This window comes from Coturnix japonica, chromosome 24, assembly GCF_054131305.1.
Source record: "Coturnix japonica strain WE chromosome 24, WE-NBRP24, whole genome shotgun sequence".
NCBI classification, from domain to species: domain Eukaryota; kingdom Metazoa; phylum Chordata; class Aves; order Galliformes; family Phasianidae; genus Coturnix; species Coturnix japonica.
This window is the reverse complement of record NC_140686.1, coordinates 2,534,597-2,554,381: the sequence shown is the minus strand read 5'-3', so window position 1 is coordinate 2,554,381 and position 19,785 is coordinate 2,534,597. Positions and strand designations below refer to the sequence as shown.

The following is a 19,785-nucleotide window of genomic DNA, read 5'->3' as shown; positions in this document are numbered from 1 at the left end:
AGCCCAGAAAGCAAATGGGATCCTGGGCTCCATCAGGAGAGGGGTGGTCAGCAGGGATAGGGAGGTGATCGTCCCTCTCTACTCTGCTCTTGTGAGGCCCCATCTGGAGTACTGTGTCCAGGTGTGGAGCCCTCAGTACAAAAAAGATATGGAGATTTTGGAAAGGGTCCAGAGGAGAGCCACAAAGATGATCAGGGGGCTGGAGCACCTCCCCTATGAGGACAGGCTGAGGGAGTTGGGTTTGTTCAGCCTGGAGAAGAGAAGGTTGTGGGGTGACCTCATTGCAGCCTTTCAGTACCTGAAGGGAACTTACTCCCAGGAAGGGAGTAAACTCTTCGAAAGGGCTGATAATAGCAGGACTAGGGGAAATGGTTTTAAGTTGAAGGAGGGAAGATTTAGGTTGGATGTTAGGGGAAAGTTCTTTACTAGAAGAGTGGTTAGGTCCTGGAACAGGCTGCCCAGTGAGGTTGTGGATGCCCCGTCCTTGGAGGTGTTCAAGGCCAGGTTGGACGGGGCCCTGGGCAACCTGATCTAGTAAAGGTGTATGTTTGGTGGCCCTGCTAGGCAGGGGGGTTGGAACTACATGATCCTTGAGGTCCCTTCCAACCCGGGTAATTCTGTGATTCTGTGATTCTGTGAAACATCATCAGCAACCTTGATGAGGGGATAGTGACCACCCTCAGCAAGTCTGCTGATGACACGAAGTTGGGAGGATTGGCTGACATGCCTGAAGGCTGTGCTGCCATTCAGCGAGACCTGGACAGGCTGGAGAGCTGGGCAGTAAGAAACCGGATGAGGTTTAGCAAAAGCAAGTGTAGAGTCTTGCACCTAGGGAGGAATAATTACATGCACCGGTACAGGCTGGGGGAAGAACTGCTGGAGAGGAGCTCTGCTGAGAGGGACCTGGGCGTCCTGGTGGACAACAGATTGGCCATGAGCCAGCAGTGTGCCCTTGTAGCCAAGAAGGCCAATGACATCCTGGGGTGCATTAAAAAGAGCGTGTCCAGCAGGTCGAAGGAGGTGATCCTCCCCCTCTACTCTGCCCTATTAATGCCTCATCTGGAATATTGTGTCCAGTTCTGGGCTCCCCAGTACAAAAAAGACAGGGATCTCTTGGAGAGAGTCCAGTGGAGGGCCACGAAGATGGTGAAGGGCCTGGAGCATCTCCCCTATTAAGAAAGGAAATGCCTTGTCCAGAAGCAAGCAGTGGGCTGGAGAGGGCACCAAAACCAAACCCTGCTTGCACCTTTCCCTCTCCTCATTCCACATGCTGACATTTATTTTAAGAGCAAAAACAAGACTACAGTGAAGAAAGCTCCAGAACAACTCAGCTACTTTATTCACCCCCTTCTCTTTCCACTACAGAAGATTCTCAGAAAACCTCCAAGAGCCACCTTACTGCTCTGCTGACCCTTCTCTGGGATGCATCAGTGCGCTCAGAAATGACTGAGAGCAACACATGCACACAGACACACAGCAGATCTCTACACAACCACTTCTCCACTAGGAAACAGCATCAAAAAGCAGCTGGTGGGAAGAGTAGAAGTGGAAAGCGGGCATGGTGAGAGAAGTGCTTTGGGCAGCAAGGAAAGGCCATCTGAAGCTCCTGGGTTAAGTCCCTTCTGCAGAGGGTGTCGGTGATGCCGTCTCCTTTGCAAACTCTTCCTGCATGGAGAGAAGCATTGGTCTCCCTCATCCCCGGGCTCTCCAGCATTTTGAGGGTCTCTCCTGCTGGGGGTTTTCCCATGAGAAATGAGGCACCAGCCCTGAGAGAAACTCTTCCTGCAGGAGATGCACTCCTAGTAGCTACCTGTCCTGTGGACTGCAATGTTTAATGAGGACTGAGCTTTGCATGAAGTTCTTCTGGGAGTGTGAGGAGCTCTCTGCTAGGCACAAAGCCCTTCTCACACTCAAGGCTTCCTGCCATTTCAGCTCACTGGTGCAGACATTCTGGTAACACAGCAGATGGGATTCTCTGAGGGAGAGAAAAGACAAGTTCCCAGGCATCTCCCTGCATGCAGGCCTGGCCAAAATGTTCTAAAATGTCCGACAGAAGCTATGGTCTCTCTCCTGTGTGCATATGCTGGTGCAGCTTCAATTCAGAACTCCCTTTGAAGCTCTTACCACACTCAGGACACTCACAGGGTCTCTTTTTCCTGATGGATGCTCTGATGCAGTGTCAGCTCAGAACACCTTTTAAAGCTCTTCCCACACTCAGGACACTTATAGGGTCTCTCTCCTGTGTGCATGCACTGGTGCATCTTCAATTCAGAACGCCTTTTGAAGCTCTTCCCACACTCAGAGCACTTATATGGTCTCTCTCCTGTATGGATGCGCTGGTGGTGCTTCAAATCAGAACTGCTTATGAAGCACTTCCCACAATCAGAGCACTTATATGGTCTCTCTCCTGTATGGATGCGCTGGTGGTGCTTCAAATCAGAACTGCTTATGAAGCTCTTCTCACACTCAGAGCACTTATATGGTCTCTCTCCTGTGTGGACATGCTGGTGCATCTTCAATTCAGCTCGCCTTTTGAAGCTCTTCCCACACTCAGGACATTTATATGGTCTCTCTCCTGTGTGGACATGCTGGTGCATCTTCAATTCAGCTCGCCTTTTGAAGCTCTTCCCACACTCAGGACATTTATATGGTCTCTCTCCTGTGTGGATCTTCAAATCAGAAGCTTCAAATCAGGTGGAGCTTCAAATCAGAACTGCTTATGAAGCTCTTCCCACACTCAGAGCACTTGCAGGGTCTCTCTCCTGTGTGGATGCGCTGGTGGCGCTTCAAATAAGAACTGCTTATGAAGCTCTTCTCACACTCAGAGCACTTATATGGTCTCTCTCCTGTGTGGATGCGCTTGTGGAGCTTCAAATTAGAACTGTTTATGAAGCTCTTCTCACACTCAGAGCACTTGCAGGGTCTCTCTCCTGTGTGGATGCGCTGGTGGAGCTTCAAATTAGAACTGCTTATGAAGCTCTTCTCACACTCAGAGCACTTATATGGTCTCTCTCCTGTGTGGACACGCTGGTGCACCTTCAGTTCAGAGCTGTTTTTGAAGTTCTTCCCACACTCAGAGCACTTGCAGGGTCTCTCTCCTGTGTGAATGTGATGGTGGATGGTGAGGCTGGAACTGTTTTTGAAGCTCTTCCCACACTCAAGGCACTTATACGGTCGCTCTCCTGTGTGGACACGTTGGTGTATTTTGAGTTTAGAAATACCTTTCAAGCTCTTCCCACACTCAAGGCACTTGTACAGTCTCTCTCTTCTGTGGATACACTGGTGGGAAGTGAGGCTCCCACTGTCCGTAAAAGTCTTTCCACAGTCAGAGCACTCAAAGGCTCTCTCTCCTGTGTACATGCACTGCTGGCCAGTGGGGTGGAGTCTCCATTTCATGCTCTCTGCAGAATCACAGATCTCATAATGCCTCTTTGCTGAGTGCGTGCACTGGTGGCTAGTGATGCTGGAATCCAGTTTAAAGCTTTTCTCACACTCAGTGCATGGATTCTGCTTTTTCATCTGGCACACATCCTTGCTCCTGGTTTCCTCAGGCTGCTTTGGACCTATGTTGGAGTCCACTGGGTTCCTCAGTGTCATTCCCAGACGCTTTCCCAGGGGCTTCTTGATGTGCTCACCCTGACCTTGCTGCAGGACTTCCTGGACATCCCTTCTGATTTCTTCCACAGAGATGCGATTCTGCTGCATTTCCACTACACAATTTCTCTGCGGAACCTCCTTTGTATTTTTGATCCCATCAGCTGCTGGATGACAGAGGAAATGCAGCAATAGCACACGGTGCCCAAAATAAAACACAGGCAGAGAAGGCTCTTACAGCCCCAACATTCCCCTTCCCTCCACCACCTCACCTGGAATGAGGTCTCCTGGCATGGCCTCAGGGCTACGCACATCTGGGATCCAGGGGTCTTCCCCTCGTTCAAGCAGGGAGATCACCATGGGCTTGGGGGCTGGAAGTGGAGCTTCAGGGAGAGAAACAGGGAACAAGAGAGCATTTCCCTCATGCTGGCACAGTGCCTGTTCAACAGTTCCACTCTGTGCCCCTCCCCAAGGAGAAACCACCATTTAGGTCTAAATGACACTGTGCCTACAGCTTCCCTTGGAGCAAAGAATGTTTTGACAACTCTGAACATTGAGAAGGGATATTTTTTCTTTCAAATTAACTTTACAACAGCTTATTTGTTTTCTTACAGTCTACCAGAGGTCAAGGCATCAAAATGTTGATGGCAATTGCATGGAAAATCCTCAATTCCATAGCAGTAACCAGGGATTCATCTGTGAGCTGGAGCTGGTGGCACCAAGCAACACACAACACAAGGGCTGGTTTTCTCCCTCCTGGCTGATGCCTGCTTGCCAGCACTGACTCTGTGGCTTAGATCAGAGTGCCGTGCATACTAATCCCTTCTGAAACTCATGCTTTTCAGTATCTCCTTTCTTGCTGGCACTGTGGTGTGAGTCAATATGTAGCTGCATGGTGTTTATTCAAGGCCCGGCTTGCAGAGGCTCATTCTGCACAGCCAAAGGTGCCCTAACGAGGAGGAAAGGCAGACAAGCTCTCACCCAGCGAGGCCACACACTGGTATGTCTCCAACATCACGTCCCGGTAGAGCTCTCGTTGCACAGGGTCCAGCAGCGCCCACTCCTCCCTGCTGAAATACACGGCCACCTCCTCAAAGCTCACGGGCTCCTGCAAGCAAAGAGGCTTCTTGCTGGGAACAGCCAAGGCCCAGGCAAGCAGCTCGCACAGGACAGAACCTCACACCCCAGCTGCTTTTCTGTCCCCAGCACACACACGCTGGCTGAGGGCACCTCCCTCTTCCCCTGCATTCACATCCCTGGCCCCTTGGCCTCTCCTGCCTGCTTCCCCAACCCCTACCTCAACTGGATGTGCTGCGGCCATTTGCTGCTCTCCTGCAGGCTGGGATGATCACGGCTGGAAGGCAGAAGTTGAACTGGAGCCTGCAGAGAGAAGAGAAATGGCAGGGGAGCTGTGAGGGAATGCAGCAGTCCCAGTCCCAGCTCAGCCCTTCTGCAGGGCACTGCCCAGCCTTGCAGAGGAAGACAATGAGCTGCAGCACAGGAAACAGTCTGGCTCAAAGAGATGAACCGTCACAAAGCTGTCTCAGACTGGGAGGCTGAAACAACTGGTAGCTGACACTTAGTTCAACAGCTGAGACTGAGAGGGGACTTAAGACAAAGCACGGCAAGGAGGCAGTCATCTTACCCCAAAAGAGGGAGCAGCCCAAGTGCCCCTCCAGCTCTGCTGCACAGCAGCGGGCTGCACCACAGGACCTGCCCTCGAGCAGGGCTGTTTCTGCAGCTCACACCTGCACAGAGATCCCTTGCAGCTTGACATCAAGACTCCTTCTCAATACAGATCTTCTGTAAGACACCCATGGTTACTTTGGAGCTTTCATGTATTCTCTAAGGTTCTGTCTTAGAGGGACTGTGCACGTATGATTCCTTCCACACAAAGCCTTGACCAAGCTTGGGACTAGGAGAGGATCCAGCCACATCCTAGCTCCTTACCTCTGTGGTCTGAAGACATGAGAAAAAAAGGGGAACTACTCTGAGCCTCGTGACTCAATGGGAGGGCCTCCTGTAGGTGTGTGCGTAACCCTACCCTCCATGCAGTAAATAACCAAGTGTATCCAGCCACCTCCGATCCTGCTGTGTCACTGTTAAATCACTACAGCATATCCCTATTATATCAACAAATATAGTCCTGCTTCATCCTTAGGAGTGTATGCTGTGTTTGGATCCACTTGTGACCAATGGGCAAAGTCTGCAGGATGGCAAGAAGGGAAACAAACCGATGACAAGAGACATGAAGCACGTCCCAAATTCTTCTGTGAATGTTCTCGTGGCGACTGCTGTAGTTGAGCAGAAAGCAGAGGTCACTGGGGGCAGTAATAGGATGCAAAATGGGAAAGGTGTTATCAGCATCGTGTCGGGTTTGGAAGTGACATATGAAGCAAAAGAGAACTGCACCGGTCCTCCCAGAATCAAAAGCGACTGATATTCCACAATATTTCTGCTGCACTACGTGGTGCAAGTTGTGCAGGTAATGCTTATTCACACAATAAACGAAGACCTCCCCGAGTCGCCTACAATCCTTTAGGCCACACATCCTCCACCTGTAGGGTTTGGCTCCAAACAGATGCAAAACTGCACCCATAGCACTAATTAAAGGCACTGCCGCTACACAGTTAAGGCAAACAGAGGCAGCAGAATGACGGCTTATTGCCTGCCCTAACAGAAATACTGTTAGAAAATGGTATGGCCATCCAACCATCCAGCAGGAGGTGCAGAAAAGCACCTGGTTCATGGAAGAACACCGTGAATGCAGCCCCCAACACTCAAACACAGCAAGCCTGCTGGAGCACCACCTCCACAGATCCGTGAGGGAACACCTGGTGGCAAATGGATTAAATCCTCTGGCAGATGTCCGTACATCCTCTCAGGAGTGGAAGTAGCCCTGGGCTTGCTGAAATCAAGCAAGCCCTCAGAAAAGAGTTGGGAAAAGTACTCTGTAAAGGTGACTGATGTAGTTCTCAAAACCACCTACTGCTGATGTTACCTAAAAGTGGTGAAGAGTGAGCAAAGCCTCAAAATGGTGGTAAGGTAACACTTTGCTATAGAAAGGGAAAGGGGAACTTCACAGAAACCAAGACAAAGGGTAACTGTACATTTAAAAGTGCAGGGAAAGGGGGAATTGCAGACACTTAGTCAAAATAAAGCCAGAGAAGAGGGCAATAAAGATAAGAAGAAACTGTCCGGAGACCTCTGACAAGAAGGATTAGATCCCCCCCCAGGCAAGATGATGCCGACATGGGAGAACAATAACAGCAGATAACACCAAGAAGAAAACAGAAGAATTTCACCCCAAAACATCGGCAAGGGTCGCGGGGAATGGGGTTAGGGGGAATGAGGGAATGGGGTCGCGGGGAACGGGGCCATAGGGAATGTAATGAATATGTAATCAAACTGAGGAGGAGACTATTGATTATGTATTAGCTTAACCTATATCTGTAACACACTTTTCTCTTTACGGTGTGCAAGTTTGGAGGAGCTATCCCCCTTGCACCCGGCGCTGCGCAACGCTGGAATAAACATACCTGCTTTATAACCCATCTCTGGATTATAGAGTTTGATTCCGCAAGTCAATTTGGCACCCCAGATGGGACCCTCTCTGTTCGGCTGCAGGACCAGCTGAGAAGGGGGACGCCTTTGGCGCGCCCCGAGATTTCTCGGAAGGACTCCCCTCCCTCATCTGATCACTGCAGGAGCAGACAAGAACCATCTGTCGGCGGAAAGGTATGTGAAACTGGGAAACGGGGGTCCCGTAAGTCGTGAGGAGACGTCCTGCACAGGGCACAGTGGAGTCGGCGTGCTCCCCCCCTAGGGACGTGAGCTCACGGGTTAGGTTAGGTTGCCGGCTGGGTTAGGACTCCCTAGGGAGTGCCTACAAAGGGGCCAGTAAGTCGTACGCATGGTAAAAGAGCTATTGCTCACATTCAGGTGATTGCTAATTGGGCAGAGCTTGTCTGCTTTCTCTGGTACAGGGTGATTTGGGTAATCCTGGGATAATTGGTATCGTACAGCGCTGTCTATATAGGGGGCCTAAGTCAACAACTAGCACCGGTGTTCTTAACATCTTTGGTTAAGCTTAACAAATGATATATTGTAATTTTGTTTGAATTGTCGTGTGAGTGTGGTGTGAGTGAGACGCAGCACAGCTGCGGGGCGAGTGAGGAGTCCCGACCCGCGGTTCCGTCCTCCCGCGAGGGAAACGGCCGGGGACGGACGAAGCGAAAGTTGTCTCCAATACTTGTTTGTCTTTGTTTTAATACATGTTTATTTTGTATTATTAATTACTGGTTGTTGTAAAGTATGTGGTCATAAGTCATAACAATGCTGTTGTGTCAGAAGTGGTTTTACTTATAAAAGAATACGGTGGTTTATATTAAGTTACGATGGGAAAATCACAGAGCAAAGAGGTCCCTGCGCGCTCACCCCTGACGTGTATACTGGCACATTGGCGAGATATCGCTGGGGAACCAGGAGGAACCCTGAGCCGAAAAAAATTCTGATTAAATATTGTAATCAGTGGTTGTTGATGTATAAGCTAGAGGACAGGGACAATGAACATATAGAGGGATGTCTGTGTGGAATGAGTATCAAGCCATTTATGTGATACTGTGTTCTGCCTACGAAGAGGTGTAAGGGAGGTGGGTCAGTCAGTGCTGGCTCTGTGGCGAGAGGTTTATAACTGAACGATATGGATTGCTAAGGGAAAGTTATAAGGTAGTAAGGGTGTTTATGGAAACTGAAGAACTGTGTTGCTTGATTTGTGGGTTTTGAAGGGAATGGGACAAACTGTTTTGCTGGTATAAGAAAGTGTAGTTGTTAATGGCATACGGAAGTATAGTTGAGGGTATGTGGAAGTGTAACTGAGGGTACAAATAGTGGAATAGTGTACAGAGGAAAAAGGGTTAAAGAGAAAGTGAGTTTATCTGTGCTGGCATGAGAACAACCCCCCCGCACCGTTCCCCTGCAATCAGAACTCTCAGAGTTGGAGAGGGAGCCAGGGTCAGAGACTGCTGCTGTAAACTGCAAAGGGGGAGGTGGAGAGGACAGGGCATTGGAAGTGAGAATAGCCTTCATGTGCAGAGATGTGGGAAATCTGAAATCTGGGCAGCACTGGATGGCTCTGGAGAGGAGGTGAAATGTAATGATTAGAGTTTGGAAAGCGAAAAAGTTTGGGAAGGACACAGGTTGAGGAAGGCAAAGATAAAAACAGGGATGTCAGGTCTGAAGAGAGGAGTACAATAAGAAGAAAACAAACAAACAACAACAACAACAGAAAACAAAACAAACACCTGATTGAGAATCAGAGATGTTCAGGAAATTGAGAATAATAACAGCTGTTACTGTTGTGGTGCTAGAGTAGGGCCATAGGACCCAGAGATCCCCCACGAGGAAAGGGGAGGGAGGCTTGAAGAGCCCAGGGAGGGCTCTGCTCCGCTGGAATGAAAGCAGTGTACAAACTGCAGTGGGACACTGGTAGAGAAATCCGACCAAGCTGAGTGAGAAGGAATTGTCTCTGATTGCAGAACTGAACAATGAGAACTTGGGAAGTTTACCCTAGCAGATACACCGATGAAACTGCAGCTAAAGAAGCAGGATAAAGTAGTTCATTTTCTGATGGATATGGGAGCTTCTTACTACCCATAGATGGTTTTGTAACATTAGTAGGTGCTACTGCCCAACAAGAAAAGGCTTACTTTTGGAATTAATTAAATATAAGCTAAGAAAACAAGTAGGAATACAGGAATTCTTGTACCTGTCAGGTTACCCTGGCAAGAAATTTAATAAAACTGGAGCTAAGGGTCAAACAATATTGGCTGATTAAGAATTGTAAGTCTGACTATTAACACAAACTGGGAAAAACAATGTTATACCCCCAGGAGCCACAGCAATCTCAAATAAGACACACTTAGGGGTGTGGGCATCAGGGCCAAAAATTAAGTTAAAAGCAAGAGCTCACCCACTCAGGGTAAAGTGATGCCCTTTGAGGATATGTGACAGTAGAAGGATAAAAGAAATAATAGATAATTTTTTTTGAGTTTGAATTACTAATTGAATGGGAATCCAAGTACAAAACTCCAGTTTTGCCAATTTGCTAAATTTTCGGTAGTTTGGTAGAAGACATGAGGACAAGTAATAGAATTGTTGAATGATACACTCAGTGATGGAAAATCCATGCACTTTATCAACCAAGTTAAGGAATGACTAGGTGGAGTTTACCTTCTGGATTTGAGGGATGTCTCTTCTGCCTGGTTTGGCTAAAGGAAGCCTAAGGTTATTTGCCTTTGAATAGGAAAGCCCTAATAAAGGGAGAAGAGACTCAGTTAACCTGGACAGTGTTACCCAGGGTTGTGAGAACAGCTTAATGATTTTTGAGAACCGGTCAACTTGTGAGCCTGAGACCTGGGATCCTCCATCCTAGGGTGGAACTTTACTGGAGCATGTGGATGCCACAGCGACAAAAGGACTGTGTACAATAGACTGAGAGTTTGCTGAGTTTCTTGGTTTACAGAAAGCACAAATAACTCAGAAATTACAGCTGGACTTTGAACCTTAAGGACTGCCAAGAAAGAAGCCATCTGCTAAGCCCCTGAGCTGCAAACTGCCAAGGAACTCCATACGTTCCCAGGAATGACAGGAGGGTGCTGACCATGGATACACAGCTACGGACTGATGGTAAACCTCAAACACCTTGAAGTGAGTAAGGGATGGCCAGGGTGCCTGAGGGCAGTGGCTGCACTAGTGCTCAATATTCAAGAAGCCCATAAATCTACACTGGGCCAAAGGATACCAGTTTTAATATCTCATACAGTGTTTACTGTATTGGAGGCAAAAGGGGGACATTAGTTCATTGGCTCTCACCCCAAAGATTCCTGAAATACCAGGCCATCCTGGTAGAGCAGGGTGATGTAGAAATAATTGTGACTAATATTGTCAACCCAGTATCTTTCCTTAGCGGAACTCCCGGAGAACCAGTATTACATGACTGCTTTAAATCAACTGAAGCTGCACATTCCAGCCAGTCAGTCGAACCTGAAGGACGAACCCTTAGAAGATGCAGAAGACACCTGGTTTACCAGAAGCTGCAGTTTTATGAGACAAGGAGACTGTAAGGCAGGACATGCAGTAACTGCTACTGACCAGGTAACCGAAGCACAACCACCAGCTGTGGGGACTTCCCCTCAGAAGACTGAAATAACTGCCTTGACAAGAGCTTTAATCATATGGACAGATGCTAAATATGTGCCACACGCTCATAGTACTATCTGAAAAGAGCAAGGATTGCTCACACACAAGGAAAACAGCCTGATTTAAATCTACCAATGGTTATTATATGTTGTAAAAGACATCAGAAATGTAACACTGTACAGGAAACAGAAAATAAGATGATAGATCAGGTGGCAGAACAGGCAGTTGAAGAGGGCTTCAATTCCAGACGGTAAACTTAAAATCTCTGAAGCCAAGTCAAAACCTGTAAAATATTCTAAAGAGAACAGGAGTCCAATTAATAATTTAGAAAGGAAGAGAGCAAGCTGACAGATGTGTGCATGCCCAAATGGACACATTATTATGCCCTTTAGTATTTTATGGAAATTGGTTATAAGGGAAGATAAGAGAATATATTGGGCAAACCAACACTACAAAGTACAGTCCCAGTACCAGGAACAGGGCATAAGTGGGCCTCACAGGAGAGGGCCTTCCAGGGCAACAACGGCAAATTGAGTTCACAGAACTCCCAAGAAAAGGGGGGTATCGCTGTATGAAAATTTCTGTAACCTTAGAAACAATTGAGGATGCTGTTGCAGATGCTTGATGGACAATCCAAAAGGAGGTATCCTGTTTATCCAAAGATGCATTGCAACATGGAGTAGGCAGGGATAACACCGATTGGGGAATAGTTTTCTGGATCATAGGATAAACTTACTAGTTGCCAAATTTAGGATGACTAAAACAGCTTTTCTTAGTCTGCATCACCTTGCTACTCTTGGTGTGTTTTACTTGTGTTGTTATAAGGTGCTTTTTGTGTCTGTGCCAGGATACCAGAAGGGAATACAGGGTTTGGAAGAGACATGAGCTGAGACAAAAGGTAGAGAGCGGAGCCAATTTGAGACCCATTAAGAATCTAGCAGGTAAAAGCCTGCTAGATTAAAGAAAAGGGGGGAATTGAAGAGTGAGCAAAGCCTCAAAATGGTGGTAAGGTAACACTTTGCTATAGAAAGGGAAAGGGGAACTTCACAGAAACCAAGACAAAGGGTAACTGTACATTTAAAAGTGCAGGGAAAGGGGGAATTGCAGACACTTAGTCAAAATAAAGCCAGAGAAGAGGGCAATAAAGATAAGAAGAAACTGTCCGGAGACCTCTGACAAGAAGGATTAGATCCCCCCCCAGGCAAGATGATGCCGACATGGGAGAACAATAACAGCAGATAACACCAAGAAGAAAACAGAAGAATTTCACCCCAAAACATCGGCAAGGGTCGCGGGGAATGGGGTTAGGGGGAATGAGGGAATGGGGTCGCGGGGAACGGGGCCATAGGGAATGTAATGAATATGTAATCAAACTGAGGAGAAGACTATTGATTATGTATTAGCTTAACCTATATCTGTAACACACTTTTCTCTTTACGGTGTGCAAGTTTGGAGGAGCTATCCCCCTTGCACCCGGCGCTGCGCAACGCTGGAATAAACATACCTGCTTTATAACCCATCTCTGGATTATAGAGTTTGATTCCGCAAGTCAGTGGTGATGGCTCACATTCCTCGGGTAAGGAAGTGCAAAACGGCGAGGAGTCAACTGGATGGTTCACACTTCTCAAATAAATAGGATGGCTTACTTAAACACAACAATAAATCAACAAAACATCCAACCACATGGAGATTATTTTTCCATCTCCTGAGAAGAGAGAGTATCTGACAGCACTGCAGCCAAACCAGCCTGTGACGGTCACAGCCACCACCAGCCGATGCTGTGCTGGGAATTTTAACTGAACCGTGAAGGCAACTTATCGAATAGCAGCAGTGCTAAACAGAACAATTAAGGCAATAAACAACCACGTGGTTACAACAGCCTTGTTAAGCAGTTGTTAGAGCACTCCAGGACACCTGCATGATATCAATAAATTCATTCCTCCCTCCCTCTTCAGCCGAGCACGCAGACTGCGCTCACTGCCAGGGGACGCTCTCAGCACCCCGTGCCCTTTGCAGAAGGCACCTGGGCTGTGCTTTACTGACCTGCTGCTGCTCGGCCGTGTTCTCAACGCGTGCTCCAGTCAGCCCACAGGCTGCCAGCTTCTCATCGTCTGTTCCAGAGCCCAGTGCCGGAGCTGCTGCAGTTGCTGAACGTGCTCAGGGCCCGCAGCTGGTGTGCTCAAGGCATCTGCAGCTGCCGGGACAGCCTGAACAAAAGCCTTGCCAGGGCTTTGCACAACCCCAGCTGAGCCATCAGGCAAGCGCTCAGCAAACAAAAGGTAACGCCATTTCAAGGGTCGCCAGAGGCACGTGTTGCCCGCAGGGTCCCCGAAGAGAAGTTGGGGGCTGCCGGGGAGGAGGAGCAGGGCGAGTGCAAATTTCCACTTGGAGGCTTCACATTAAGACACTCCAAAGGAGGCATCGGGGGGTTTAAAGCTTCCGTCAATCCACGCGTGCACAGCTGCAGAGCGAGGCCGTCTCGTGTCTCCCGTGGCCCAGAGGAAGAACTGCAGCCCCAGCTGCGCTGTGTTACAGAGATCCAACCGGGCAGCAGAGCACGCTGACCTCCTCTGCTCCCTTCCTCACTGTCCCAGCTCCCAGCCCGTTCCCGTGCCCCTCGGAGCCCAGCCCGGGCTGCATGAACTGCCGCCCTGGTTGCAGCCCGTCTGGGCCAGCAAACCTGCTGCGCTGAGCGGGAGCTGGAGCCGGGACCAGGGTCCCGCCTGGGGTACGGCAGTGCGGGTTCCGCCCCGTCCGGGGCCGCTCCCCGCTCCTCTCCCGGTGCTGCTGGTAGGGGGCAGGAAGCGTGCGCTCCTCTGCACGAGCCACGAAGGGCACCTACCTTGGGTGCGGAGCAGGCTGCTCCCAGCTCTGGTGCAGGTAGCTGGGCTCCTCGGAGTCGCGTAGAGCAGAGGACGCCGAGTGCCCTGAGCCCGGAGCTGGCCGCAGGACGGCCTTGGTGCACCTCCTGCCACCGCGGTGCTGCCCGGATGGCTTCCAGCCAGGCTCTCGCCTCTTCCGCACAGGCTCAGGAAGGCAGGAATTCCCACAACGATCACGCCCAGAGCTCGTTTTCATGGCACATCTGCCTCCGGGGGATGGCGATGGGAAGGGGTGCGGGGGAGGAGGGAGGGAGGAATGGGGGCTGTGTTTTGTTACGCTAATGCAGCATCGCTTTCTGCCGGCTCTCTTTGCTTCCTTCGGTGGGGACATTCGCACACCCTTGTCATCAGGCATCCCTCCCTTGCTGTCCTGGCGTTCCTTTCACTCCTCTCCCCCACGAGTATGTCCCAGCAAGAGGCAATCTCCGGTACAGCACCAGAGGACATTCTGTGTTGAACAGAACTCTTGCAATGGAACCGAGCTGTGGCTAGGAGCTTTACCCAGAAGCTGCTGTAAGAATACGACTTTCCCCAGATCCTTATCTAAGGGTCCTAATAAGTCTTCTGTGCAGCGATACCTTGCGGTTCTGTGTGGGTTTGTGGTCCGTATGGCTGGCCATACCTACCCTTGAGTTGCACCGGGCAGTGTACTTGGGAGTGACCTCACTGGAAGGAAAGCAGTGTGCAAACTGCAGTGGGAAATTGCATTTAGGAAAGCAGGATATTGAGGTTCATTTTCTGGTGGATATGGGTGCTTCTTACTACCCATAGATGGTTTTGTAACAGTAGTAGATGCTACTGCCCAACGGGAAAAGGTTTCCTTTTTTGGATTAATTAAACATAAGCTAAGAAAACAAGCAGGAATACAGAAATTCTTGTACCTGCCAGGTTACTCTGGCAAGAAATTGAATAAAACTGGAGCTAAGAGTGCAACGATATTGACTGATTAAAAACTGTAACTCTGGCTTTAACACAAACTGGGCAAAACAATGTTGTACCCCCAGGAGTTACAGCAATCTCAAATATGATACACTTAGTGGTGTGGGCATCAGGGCCAAAAATGAAGCCCTAAATAGAAGTTAAAAGCAAGAGCTTGCCTAGTCAGGGTAAAGCGGTGCCCTTTGAGGGTATGGGACTGTAGAAGGATAAAAGAAATAATAGGTAACTTTTTGGAGTTTGGATTCCAATTTTGATAGCAAGTGCTGTACTTTGGTACAAGACTTGAGGGCAAGTACTAGAATAGTTGAATGGATACACTCAGTGGTGGCAAATCCATGCACTTTATTAACCAAGTTAAGGAACAAAAAGATTAAGTTTACCTTCTGGATTTGAGGGATGTCTCTTCTGCCTGGTTTGGCCAAAGGAAGCCCAAGGTTATTTGCCTTTGAAAAGGAAAGCCCTGATATGGGGAGAAGAGTCTCAGTTAACCTGGACAGTGTTACCCAGGGTTGTGAGAACAGCTGAATGATGGTCAACTCATGAGCCTGAGATCTGGGATCCTCCATCCTAGGGTGGAACTTTACTGCAGCACGTGGCTGCCACAGCAACAAAAGGACTGTGTACAATAGACTGAGAGTTTGCTGAGTTTCTTGGTTTACAGAAAGCACAAATAACTCAACAGCAAGTGACATATTTGGAAAATGAGATTACAGCTGGACTTTGAACCTTAAGAACTGCCAGGAAAAAAGTCATCTGCCAAACCCCTGAGCTGCAAATTGCCAAGGAAGTGAGTAAGGGATGGCCAGGGTGCCTGAGGGCGGTGGCTGCGCTGGTACTTGTGGGAATACAAGAAAAGCTGTTCAGAGCAGCAGCTGTGGAGCAAGATAAACAGCATGAGAACCAAGGACACCTCTGCAAGGAGAAGAAGGGTCTCACAGCTCTGATTGGATACGTGCCTGCATGGACAGTTGAAAAGGGTTCTGTAGAATGCTCTGTTGACATGTAAAGGTGGTTGGGAAAGTTGTAAGGGCAGACGGGAAAGTTAGAAAATAACAACTTGTGAAGGTCTATAAGGGATGTGAGAACTTGTAATAAACGATTTGGATCGTTCACATCTGAGTCCGTGCCTCAAACGCTGCAAATGTGGTGGTGATAGGTTGATGGTTGGACTTGGTCTTAGAGGTATTTCCAACCGTAATGATTTTTTTATTCTATGAGGGTTAAGGACTCCAGGACAGTATCAGTGAATACTTCATTCATGGCTTGAAAGCTGAAGCTTGAAGCTGCTGAGGTTGAATGAGGAAGAGTATGTCCTTTGTTGTGGTTGAAAACTGATCTTGAACAGACTTTCTCAACAGGATACTCTTTGGTTGGGACAAATACAGAGGAGTGTATTTGTGATTTTTCTTGCACAGGGTCAGTGATCACTGTCTGCACAACAGTTTTAGGAAACAAGAAAAGAGAAAAAAAAAAACAACTGCACGGGACCTAAGTAAAATGAATTCTTAATGACTGACTGTGCTAGTGAAACATATTGAGTAGCTTGAAGCTTAAGACAAAGGAGTTAATTGCTTTGTTGTATGTGACTATATGAAGGGTTGCTGTAAAGAAGAATTGTAAACTTGTTATATGGCAAACAGGCTATGAACTAGTGGTTGTATCAGTTAGGAAGATTCGTGTTAGTTACTGCCTTTGAGTAGTAAAGCTTGTAGAGCTTGGGAAGAATAGGTTGGAAAAGCTACAGAATTTTCATCAGTAACAGCTTAGACATGTATTGGGGTTAGTCTAGTTATGGATTTTATTGCTGTAAGACATGAGGGACGGGCAAAATGACTTGTTCCTAGTCCCTCCCAGTGCTGTTATTCTGTGCTGCTTGTGTGTTTTCAGAAATCTATGTATTACTTACTATTGTGCCTTTGTTCTTTAGTTGTCGTTAGTTGTGGCAGGGGTGACAGCCCTTTCTTCACTCTGTTTCCTTACTGTAGAATTAGGAAATTTACAAAGAGGAAAAACGTGAATAGTCAGGAATATTTTGGAAAGTGTTTCCACTGTTAAACACTTCAGAATTTCTCAGAAATTCTGCATCCCAGCTGTAAAGGAAAGGCTTGTGCATAATTTCAAAGGGTTGAGAATACTTAATCCTGAAATTGTTTATTGGTTTTTTACTCTGTTTTGGCCTTGTACTTTGTCTCCAGTAGTATGTAGTTGGCACTCAGAAGTAATTTGATTCAGCTTGTCCTTCTGCACTGTTTGCTTTCTGTTCCGTTGTGCTGCTTTGCCTGTGGAGTCCTCTAGTCTGAGATCTGTTGTCTCACCTTGCCTGAATTCTGCCTCAACTGAATAGACATAGATTCAAAACCTGTGTTGCATTATTTTCTGGTTTCAGAAGTGTCCAGTCTTTTACTAGATAGACTTTCCTGGTTTTGAGTAACTTGCAAAACTGAGAGTATTCCTGCCTGCTTCCCAAGAGTCTCTGTTTCTCAGACAAGGTTATGTTAACAAATCCATGAAACCCCAATAGAAATTCTGGGCTCTTTGCTGTGTGTCTACTTGCATCTTCTGCTTTCTGCCCTTGTCTTTGTGATGTCTTCGTTTTGCACATCCTCTTTATTTGTCTTACTTGAGTAAATGAATCCATCTGTCACAATCTTCTCACCTGGATGTCTGAAAGTTCTCTTCCCGGCAGGGGAATTATTTCACTGTTTACCTCTTAACTTTTGTCCTTCCATTTCCTTCTCTGTTACTTTGGTTTTATTTGCTGCAACGCTTCCTCCTCTTTATTTTCAGGAGTACTTCTAATCTCTTAACATGAACTGTGTGTTCCTGTACTTCAGGTTCTCTTCAAAGATTTTTTCCATATCTCTTCTTTGATTTTGATTAATGTTAACTGTTGAGATTTTTCTGGATGTATTCCCAAGACTCAGTCTGAGGTTTAAAATCCATCCAGTAGTACTACTGAATTCAAGTCTGCAATTCAGAATTGCATCGTTCGTAGAGCAGGGCCTTTTTAGAATTGAATTCAGTGGGATGTGAACAGAAGACTCAGGGCAGCAGGGTCTGTTTTAGTTGGATAAGGCTTTTGGTTAACTCTTCTCATTCCTGTAGATATGGATATATCTTGTTTCATCTACATGCAAAACTTTGTAGTGTAATCAGTTACATAAAAATACATTCTCTTCCCTTCCTGTGTTTCTGGAAAATGCTCATGAAGATTTCTGTTTGATTGTTTTCAGAGTTGTGGGTTATACTGCTTTCTTTTAATGGGCTTGCTATGACAAATATAAAGCCTGTTCTTTTCAGCCTTTAGTTTACTAGCTATTAACAACAGAATATTTACAGTGAAAAAGATCTAAGGGGATAAACACATTATATTTTAGCACCTCAACATTTGCAAAAAATAAATGGACAAAACTGTGGGAATACAAGAAAAGCTGTTCAGAGCAGCAGCTGTGGAGCAGGATAAACAGCATGAGAACCAAGGACACCTCTGCAAGGAGAAGAAGAGTCTCACAGCTCTGATTGGTTATGTGCCTGCATGGACAGTTGAAAAGTGTTTTGTAGAATGCTTTGTTGACATGTAAGATGTTTGGGAAAGTTGTAAGGGTGGATGGGAAAGTTAGAAAATAACAACTTGTGAAGGTATATAAGGGATGTGAGAACTTGTAATAAACGATTTGGATCGTTCACATCTGAGTCCGTGCCGAGTCGCTGCAAATGGCGCCCACAACGTGGGGCAAATCAACCCGCGGCTGAGCGAGCCCGGTCCGGCAGCGTCGCCCGACTGAACTTCGGAGAGACTGTTTCGCGCGCACCCGCCCCGTTCTGCAGGACAGAAGGTGAGCAGTCGGGAACTATGGGGAGCTCACTAACGAAGGAGCAACGAGTACATCTCGAAGTATTGCGTTCAGTGTTACTGTATCAGGATGAGACTGTGTCTACTTCAGCATTAGCTACTCTTCTTAAATGGATAAGCAAAAACGTCCCTGAATTTCCAAAAACTGAGTTCTCTCTAGATGGAGAACTTTGGGACAAAATCGGCTCAAAACTCTACGAGGCTTCTCTCGCTAAAGACAGAACGGCTGCTAAGCTGTTGCCCGTTTGGAGCCGGATAATGGAAGGGATTAAGCAATCACGACGGGAAAGAATTTATTCCGACCATTCCCTGCCGCCCTCCGTCCCAACCCCGCCGCTGCCTCTCGCTGCGGGAAGCGGCCCGTGCCCGGATCCGACCGGCGGCTCCGACCCCCCCGCGATTCGGGGAGACGAAAAGCCGCAACCGCCCCCCCTCGCGCTCCCGCCGTTCGCTCCTCCCCCGACGCTCGCCGCGTTGCCGCCCTCTATGGCGCCCCCGCCCTTCGCCCCGCCTACGACGTTCGTCGCTCCGCCCCCCGCTCCGCCCACGACGCTCGCCGCGCCTCCGCCCTCCGCTCCGCCCATGACGTTCCCTGCGCCGCTGCCCTCCGCCCCCCCCACGTCGTGCGCTGCAGCGTCTGTGCAGCCGGAGTGTAACGTGATTAAAGACACGGACGGATCGAAACCAGGGGATCGTTGTGACCCAGGTCCAGTATATCCGGAATGCGAATCGGGCGCATTTCTTCCTGATGATAATTTGAAGGGAGCAGAAACGACAAATTTCCCTACAGCGTACTGTGGTGTCTTAGAGCAGTGCAGAAAAGAAGCAATATTAAGGGGTGATGGTGACACATTGCAAGCCTTTCCTGTGTTGTATCAGCCGAATCAGGTCCCCCGTTGGGAACCCCTGCCTTATGAGGCAGTGAAAGAGCTAAGGAAGTCAGTGAGAACATACGGAGTTCAGTCTACCTTTACATATAATCTTTTGGTTGCAATTGGTGATAGTTATGTTATGACCCCTCATGACTGGAAAAGTGTGTTACGAATGATCCTCTCTCCCATGCAATACACCGTGTTCATGACTGAATACCGGGATCAGGCTGCTGTCCAGGCCTTGAATAATTTGAACAATCTAAATCACATTGGCCTAGAGGAACTCATGGGGGAGGGGGCCCGGGCAACACCTCAGGCACAGGCACAGCTGGACAGGCAATGTCTGGAGCAAGTTAAGACTTTGGTGTTGCGTGCTGTCCGTCGGGTTCCTGATATTAATTCACCCGATGCTTCATTTACTTCAATTAGGCAAGAGGCTACTGAG

General features: G+C 48.0%; 1 pseudogene across 1 annotated transcript; it reads right to left on the bottom strand.

Annotated features, from left to right (window-relative positions):
• Nucleotides 1–1,316: 1,316 nt before the first annotated feature.
• Nucleotides 1,317–17,253, bottom strand: LOC146756994 (uncharacterized; annotated as a pseudogene). The gene is made up of 4 exons (XR_014936939.1): nucleotides 17,236–17,253; nucleotides 4,576–4,702; nucleotides 3,867–3,977; nucleotides 1,317–3,758 (listed from the first exon to the last, which is right to left on the bottom strand). The product of XR_014936939.1 is annotated as an uncharacterized LOC146756994 (transcript).
• Nucleotides 17,254–19,785: the final 2,532 nt, after the last annotated feature.